Raw genomic sequence first — 8,288 nt, forward strand, 5'->3', positions numbered from 1 at the left:
CCTCTAATATAATGTCTTGTCTTAATGCTCATAGAGATTGTTTATGAAACTGATAATATTGATTGTCAATTGACCAATTGTATATTCTCAGAAATGGTGACTTCCTTTCATTCTGTGATGGGTTTGAAACAACCTCTCTTTGCAATGATGCCTGTAAAAATTAATGAGGCCTGGTATGAGGAACAAGGATTACAAATATTGATAGAGGTAGAAAAAGCTACATGGCAAGCCTTCAAAACCCATGGTATAACCCCTGCAGAGGCTGGTAGTCAAAGACGGGTAAGAGAATTGTGGAGAAATATCCAACCTAAGACAGAGCATGAGTATTAAACTGCTCATGGCTTGATGACAGGTAAGGGATTTCTCTGGACATTTCTCACCTAAGATAGGCACAGCCTTTCTGCTGAACAGGGAAAGTCCCTGCTCTAAATATAATAAAAAGGGGGATATGTGTGAAGCCAGCCATGGCCCACTGGCTTTTTGAAAGACAACATTTGTTCCTTTTTAAGGACTGCACATGTTAAACTTGTTTTACCCTGCACGGGAGAAACCCAGACAGCCAAAGATCTGTAGGAGTCAGGTGTTGTTAACTCCATTTTGTTATGTTAAAGATCTGATGTTATCTATAGGAGCAGGTATTGAGGTTACTATGGTAATCCTAGCCCATAATAGTTTGGTCTTTTCCTTTAAAAGGCTGATGCCTGCCTGCAATAAACGTCGCCTTGATCAGACTCTTGTCTTGGCGTCCTTCCTTTCTCTCTGCCCCATCTCCACCCCGCTGCTCTTTCAGGTTTGAGGCACTGCGGGACAGTGCTCTGCGTCGACGGTTCGCGACACTGGGTTTCTCGTTTTTCCGCCTAGCTCCCGGAGCCTCGCTGGGTGTTAGGGCCCAGCATCGTGGAGGCCTTTTTGGCTGTTCACGCTCCGTGGAGTGGAAGTGAGACTAGGTCTTACAAGGGTACAGTGTGTCGGGGCAGAGATCAGGGAAGTCATTCTAATAGTGGTCACTTATTCTGATCATAGCAGAGCCTGGAAGGAATTTCAAATTTAAACAATTTCTTTTATATAAAGATTTTATATGTGCATAATACAATATAACTGGTTTATATCTTTGTAATATTTTATATACATAAAATCATAAATCCAAACAATTCCTGAGGAGGTGAGGGGGGAATGGAAGGAAGGGAAAAGAAAATAAAGAGTATGGAAGAAAACAATGGAAACAAAGCTTTTGTAAATGGAGATAGGAGGAGTTGTTCAAGGGTGGGGAGTAGGATGGAGAAAAAAAGAACTAAGATATATTATGTATAGGTACAAATTCCCTATGATGAATGTGATCAATATGTTTGACAAATAGGTACTAATAAAAATAAAGTTTAAGTAAACTATAAAAAAGAAATTCTGGTGTAAGAAAAAAAATTCCTTTGTGAACCTCTATGTCCCGATTTTTAAATTTGCAACATATTCAGATAACTAAAAATCAACTCTGGAGGGATCAAAGGATTTGGACATGTTTTAAGCATTTAAAAAATATGCTAATGTGCTATTTTCTTTATTGTCTCAGCAGATAGGAATCTTTCTGAAAATTTCAAATGAAAGTACCGATGTTGTTTGCCAAATAAAATCCTGGAAATTTTTGTAAAAGATGGAATAAAGATTGTTCGGTAAAAGAGCCCAAAAACCAGGACCAGCTCGGGACCATAACAAGCATTTATTATGCGGAGGATCTGCCCAGCTCTCTCCTAACAAAGAAATGCAGCATAGAGGAACAGGGAGCTTCTTCTTTCTAGGAGCGGGGTGGGGTTAACCTGAGCTGGGATGGAGTTGGGTGAGGGATTGGAGGAGCCTGTGATATCACTAGGAGGGGCTTGTGACATCACTGGTTACTTGGAGGTAGCAAGTATCTGGTTACTCTTTTTGCTGCAAAAGAGTAATGATGGAAGGAATAAGGCTATCCCTTAGTAGAAGCTATTTAACATAGAGGCTGCTATACCAATGGCAGCCATCTTAAGGCACAGAGTAATATGGGAAGAAGGCTACTGTTTTATGTAGCAGCCTTCTTGAGGCAAGGGAAATCTAACAAGCATTGAAAAACAGATGCCCAGCAGAACAGTTTGGAACAGAATGTCAGAGGATAAGGATTATTGTGAATTCCTTCTTTCCTTCCATTTAGTAAAGACTGAGTGATTATTCTCCTTCACCTGCTGGAAAGCAGAAATGAATGAAATAGAGATTGTTTGTCTCCACTCCATAGGAAAGACACTTTTGTTAATGAGCAAAGTTGCAATTGTGAATTCTAATAAGAGGGAGAAGTACAAATGCTTTGTGAATTACTCCATCAGGATGTTGGGGATTGTGTTTACATTTCCCCCAAAAGCTTCATGCCTTCATAGGTGGGGCTTTTTCAGAGGTGGCTGGATCTAGAGTGTGATGCAGGAACTGATTCATGGTGCAATGCCTGGCTCAAGGGCACTAGAATCAAGGGTCTGAATGCTACACATCCTGCATAGCCTGGATACCAGAGACAAAAGGACACCAAACCTAGTCAGGAATCATAAGGAATTGTTTGAGGAAGTGACTCTTAAACTACGTGTGAGGAATGAATCCATTAGCCAGTTATTGGTGCGTGCAGAGTGTTTATCTGGATATATGGCCAGACTTGGTATATTTTTCATAGTGTATTTGTAAGTGAAAGCTTTCTGATTATAAGAGAATCAGTAGATTTTTTAATGGATGACAGAATTAAAAAGTGCTAAAATTTCCATATTAAAAACAAAATATTTATAAATAAAAGTTTATAGAAACTTAAAAGCAAAGAAGTGGAGTTAAGATAAGCATTTTATGCCTGGCATGGTGACAAAGAGTGGTAGTTTAAGCTACTGAGAAGGCTGAGGCAGGAGTATCATGAATTCAAGGCCAATGTGGGAAAGATGGTGAGCTCTGGATCTCCAAAAACCAAAGCAAACCATATCATATTTTGTACATTGTTTAAGAGGGCATAAAATAAGAGTTAATGATCATTGCTAAAATACTAATGGGCCTTCCTCTGGTAATATCTAACACTTTAAGGTGCAGGAAGAAACTCACTGTTTATGGGACTTATGTGGAAACTACTGTTTCCATGTAAGACTGAGGGATTGAGTAGATTGTAGAATATACAGTAGTTTTGCTGGAGTTTGGGTAGATTTCACTAGATCACTGAAGGTTTCACTAGATCATAATTTGGATAGAAACAGTCTCAAGGAAAATAAAGCAATTAGTCTGACCGTAATATTTGCAGATTTTTATCATTGAAAAATCACTGTCCTAACCACTACAAAAGCAAAGTGCCAAAGAAAATGTAGAACTCCAACCATAACAGCCTTAGTTAGATACCATCTGGGGCAGCAGAAAGTCTACAGATCATGTCCAGTCTCTCTCTCTAAAGGCAGGACATAAAGTTTAAGCCATGCATCAACAGAGTTCGCAAATATTTAGCATACTTCTGGCCCTCATTTAATACCTGTGGCACCAGCTGAGCTAAGGGGCAGGTTCATGGATAAACATCTCAAGAATCATAACTTCATATAATTTGAATATTTTTCAGCAGTGTAGAAAATACAAGGAATGTTCTCTGAGCCAAAAGTTTCTTATTTTACATTTACTCCACATTTTGCTCACAGTGCACTTTCATTTATCTAACATTTATTGAGCCCACACCATATACCAGACACTGTTTTTAGGCACTTGTGAACAAAATAGCTGACATCTGAGTAAAGATCTTGAAATGAATGAAGACCTGAGTCAGTCTGTACAGCTAACGAAGGGAAGAGAGTTGCAGGCCCAGGTAATGGTTAAATTCCACGGGCCCAAGGTGGGTGTTCAGAGAACAGAAAGAAGGCTGCCGAGGCTGGAGCGGAATCAAGGCTGGAGAGAGTGACGGGGACGAAGTCAGGGATTAGGAGGCCCAGACTATGCAGAGGCCTCCCCATAATCGGAAGGGTTTCGCATTTTGCTCTGAGGGAGGCAGGAAGCCAAGGGATAGTGACAGATTTTAGTGATTTTACTCTGAAGAAAATCCTGTTGGGGGGGGTCAAAGTAAATCAGAACAGTTATAAAGTTATTGTAATATTCAGGATGACTGAAGCTTGGAGAAGGGCAGAATGGTGAAATGGTACTATATTTATTTGTTTTCTTCACTATTTCTTTTTTTAAAACATTTTTTTCTATTGCCATCAAAAATTGTGGATATCTTTTGGTGTGCTACAGTGTTAATCAAAATAAATGATTAAAATTTAAGGATAAATAAATGCATATACATGCTTCAGTGCTGAAAAATGCCAAGGAATGTAAAAATAGATTGAAAATAGGGTTTTATTGCTAATATATAGCTATGTGGCCATTGTTGAGTGTTGGGGTGTTTTAGTCACTCTACAAGAGTTTTAAATATATAAATCACTTAATATCACAAACATCATAAATAACATTAGAATTCATTTTATTTATTTAGTTTGGTACAGGGGATTGAACTCGTGTCCTTGTGCATGTGAGGCAGGGAGCAGAGCCACTGAGCTAAGATCTCAGCTCAGAATTCATGTTTTAAAAAGATATAGGTGAGAGAAAAAAAAATAGTAACTTGTTTGAAGACGTGGGAAGAGCAGCAGAGAAGTTACTGGAATTTGCTTTTCTAATTTTGCGCCTTGTTCAATGGAGCAAAGTAATAAAAAGGAGAGGTTGGGTAAATTAATTTAAACATATAAGGAAAAGCACAAAGTGAGAAAAGATCAGTCACCTGAGAGGCATAGTGAGTTTGGCTGGAATGGAATAAACATGCAGGTGCTGGAGACACAGTGTAAAGAAGCAATGTGGATAGAGATAATGGTACAGAGAAGCAATGTGTTGCAGGTAAGAGGATAAGTCAGAATTCTCAGATGTGATGTAGCTGGTGGCAGGGAGCCCTTGCAGCTTTTCTAAGATGAATTTAGAAGGGGAAATGTCTCACAGGGCTCAAAAAGGCAGGCAGCAGTGCTGTACAGTGTTGAGTGTGGTCACGAGAACCGGTCTGCTTTCAGATCCCGAGTCAGCTGCTAACAGGCTGCTTGACTTTGGTGAAGCAGTAAAGACTTCAGTTTCTCTCACTCTGAAATGGGAATAGCAGTAACACTCATCACTTCACAGGGTTCTCCTGAGGGTTGGATCAATGAATCTCCTTGAATCTCGTGGGAGGGTTACATGGCCAGTGCCTGTGGGATAAAGGAAATGTGGCCTTCATACACGAGGAAGGACACTCCGCCATGACGAATACACTTGAGTCGTTTGTAGGAAAATAGATACACCTTGAGACCATCGTGATGCATGGAATAGATCAGACACTCAAGCTTCAATCGGTAGATGACTTTTCTTCTATGAGAAGCCCAAAGTATAAATAAATTAAAGAGCAAAATAGATCACAGGAAACAGGCATACAGATGAGGCCAAGAGATGGAGCATGGGGGCTCGGGGTGGGAGGGGCACAGGAAGAACGGGCTTGTGTTAGGGGAACGTAGCGACGTGGCGCAGTAAATGTAATCATCGTGCATCACCAGTGTGAACTGGAAAACAGTGAGAGGAGAATCTACAGATGCAGAGAGTAGGAAGGGGAGGAAGAAGGGGGACAAGGACTAAAATATGTATTTAACAGTATGTACTCTACACGTGTATGAGTTAAAAATTATTGCCATTAATTTTATTACTATCATTATTCCAACCAGCATATATATATGTAGGCCAGAGCGCAGCAGAGACCCAGTCTCCTTCCTTGAGAGCAAAGAGAAATACTGCACAATAAGACAGGCCCTCGCCTTGCCTCCATGTTTTTTTTTCCACAGAATATTTTGTTCCACAAATGTAATAATTTGTAACCCTTTGTACTTCTGACCTCTCGGTAATCTTCCGCTAGCCCTTCCCATGTCCTGAACGTTCTATTAGATCCGCCCCTTTCTGCAGAGTTCAGTTAGAACCTCTTCTCCTCGCCCACGCTGCCTTTCAGGCACATTCTGTAACTGGCGGCCCCGCCCCTCTTCAGTGAGCATGCGCGCCTGCCGCTAGACTCCTATATAGGGGAGGCTTGCTTCTCTAGTCCAGTGCTCAGACTTGCCTCCTAGCCTAATTGAAGGATTTTCTTCACCTCTTCCAGTGACCTTCACGTTGTTGTGTCTTAAAATTACGGTAGCCGCAGATGCTGAGCTGTAGCACTCAGCTGTGCCTCGGAGCTGTAACACTTGGCTATCGCATCGCGCCGCTCCGCTTTTCCAGCACAGGTGAAGTCACTACTGAGGGTGGAGGGCAGGAAGGCGCAGGCTGTGGAGACGCACGCTTCACGGAGTAGAAACAGCTGCCTGAGTGAACCTGTGGGGCAGCTGGGGGGGCGGTGAATTTCACTGGAGCTTGATGAAGCTGAGGAGAAACTACGGAGACCAGCCTGGCGAGAGTGGTAGGAGTGATGCAAGACGAATGTCTTAAAATAAGCCAAGGACGGCGGTGTGGAACCAGCAGAGGCAGGACTAGCCGTTGTGTTAGGTTTATCATATTTTATATTCATATTATCATGTCATTGGGACAAAGAAACTAAAAAAATTAATGGAATGCTTTATTTAAGACTTATTAAAAAATCTCTGGGCTATTGTGATGCTTAACCTGGATATGTCCCTGACAGAGATCTTCACTTGATGCCTAAGACTTTAGAAATTATATGGCCAACATAATATAATACCTTTAAAACCATGGCCAACTGCTTTACAGAGGATTTTAGGACATTCAGAAGGGTAGATAAAATATAACAAGGATTCATAAACTAATGGTAGGATAATGGGATATAGTTGAAACAGAGTAGAAGGATAAATGTCAAAATGAATAGGATTAAGATGAAAGCTTGTACATTTGCTTGTTTAAAAAGTGAACCAATGCTGAAACCAATTAGAACCGAGAGGAAAAAATTAAAAAAGGGAATGTGAGAAAAAAGCTACTATACAGTTAAAAAAAAAATTGAGGCTGGGAATTTAGCTCAGTGCTGAAATGCCTGGCTGGCAAGGGTAAGGTCCTAAGTTTGATTTCTGGTGAAAAAAAAAATTATATCTTTGAACTATGCCATTTAAACCAAACAACCCACAGAAAATAGCTTCATGCTATGCTAAGTTTGTAGCAAGCTGAAAGGCCAGAGTATGTAAACATGAGCTTATATAGACTAGGTATTACAAAGAGCTATTTGCCCAGTTTATAAGAAACATGAAAAGCTCTGCTGTTAATTTATGCTACTTTGTGTAGTAGGATTGTGAAATTTGCATTTACTTTTGTTTCTTTTTAAGAACATAGAGGTCATGGGGTGGGGATGTAGCTCAGTGGTTCCAGCGCCTGTCTTACAAGAGTAAGGTCCCGAGTTCGATCCCTGGTGCCAAAAAAAGAAAAGAAAAGAAAAGAATATAGTGGACAACAATATTAAGAATATTAAGTGAAGGACATGTACAAAGAAATCACAACTAAAGTAATACTTCAAAATATCTTGTTTAATAATCCTAATCAAAATAGACTTTGAAATGCTCTGGGGGAACATGGCCATTGATTCTACAGCTGAACTTTGAAAACATCAGACATCCTTTTAAATAATATTTCTACCATGAATTTCTCACTTTTATTTACAGTAAAAAATCTTTTGAATTTCCTAATTACTCTAAAAATGCAAAAATACATGTCAGAAACACTGGAAAAAGACTCAGGCACAAAAAATTCTGAGTGCGTTTTTGGAGGTGTTGATTAGGAAGATTTAAGTGCAGAACGGGCAGGTCCCATGTTGCGTTATGAGTGCATTGGATGTGATGGCACAGAACAGTTCCTTAGCCCCTGCAGACTCTGGACGCCACTGCACATCTACATGTGTACCCGTAAAGCCTGGAGACTTCCGTGGACAGGTCTAGACCTGAGTCCTGCTGATTCACGCACCCCTGGAAGAAGGGCCAAAGAAGCCAGGGCGCCCTGAAGCCCAGCCCCTCCACGAGTTCAGCAGTTCTGTCCGCAGTGGGGAAGCGGCCCTGCGAGGCCACGCCCCCGGCCTCACCACGCCGGGTGTGACTCGGTCCTGCTTGCGTCACTCGCCTGCCAGATGCCCGGGCAGTTCCCAGGCAGGCTCTTATTCCGGGTCGCTGCTGCCCGCTTCTGCCCGACTGGCCCTGCAGTCGCGCTCAGCCCCGAAGCCCGCGACTTTGGGGTCCCCGGAGGTAGGGCTCCGCGGTGCAGTCCGCGTGGAAGGAGGGCGTCCTGGACGGCGGGGCTGTGGA

The 8,288-nt window shown here is 41.5% G+C and overlaps 1 protein-coding gene across 5 annotated transcripts in view; it reads left to right on the forward strand.

Annotated features, from left to right (window-relative positions):
• LOC104868217 (ATP-dependent translocase ABCB1) overlaps positions 1 to 8,288 on the forward strand; it is a 301,331-nt gene that overhangs the window by 205,917 nt on the left and 87,126 nt on the right. For 2 of the 5 annotated variants that reach the window (XM_010632886.3, XM_010632888.3), the window contains exon 1: positions 8,145 to 8,228. The exons of 2 other annotated variants lie outside the window; for them this stretch is intronic. The gene's annotated coding sequence lies outside the window, so the exon portion shown is untranslated. Of the gene's footprint in view, positions 1 to 6,075; positions 6,279 to 8,144; positions 8,229 to 8,288 lie in introns of those variants that run through there. One more of the 5 variants, XM_010632887.3, reaches the window with a different exon arrangement.

Source organism: Fukomys damarensis, unplaced genomic scaffold, assembly GCF_012274545.1.
Source record: "Fukomys damarensis isolate Sample0158 unplaced genomic scaffold, DMR_v1.0_HiC HiC_scaffold_4, whole genome shotgun sequence".
Taxonomy (NCBI): domain Eukaryota; kingdom Metazoa; phylum Chordata; class Mammalia; order Rodentia; family Bathyergidae; genus Fukomys; species Fukomys damarensis.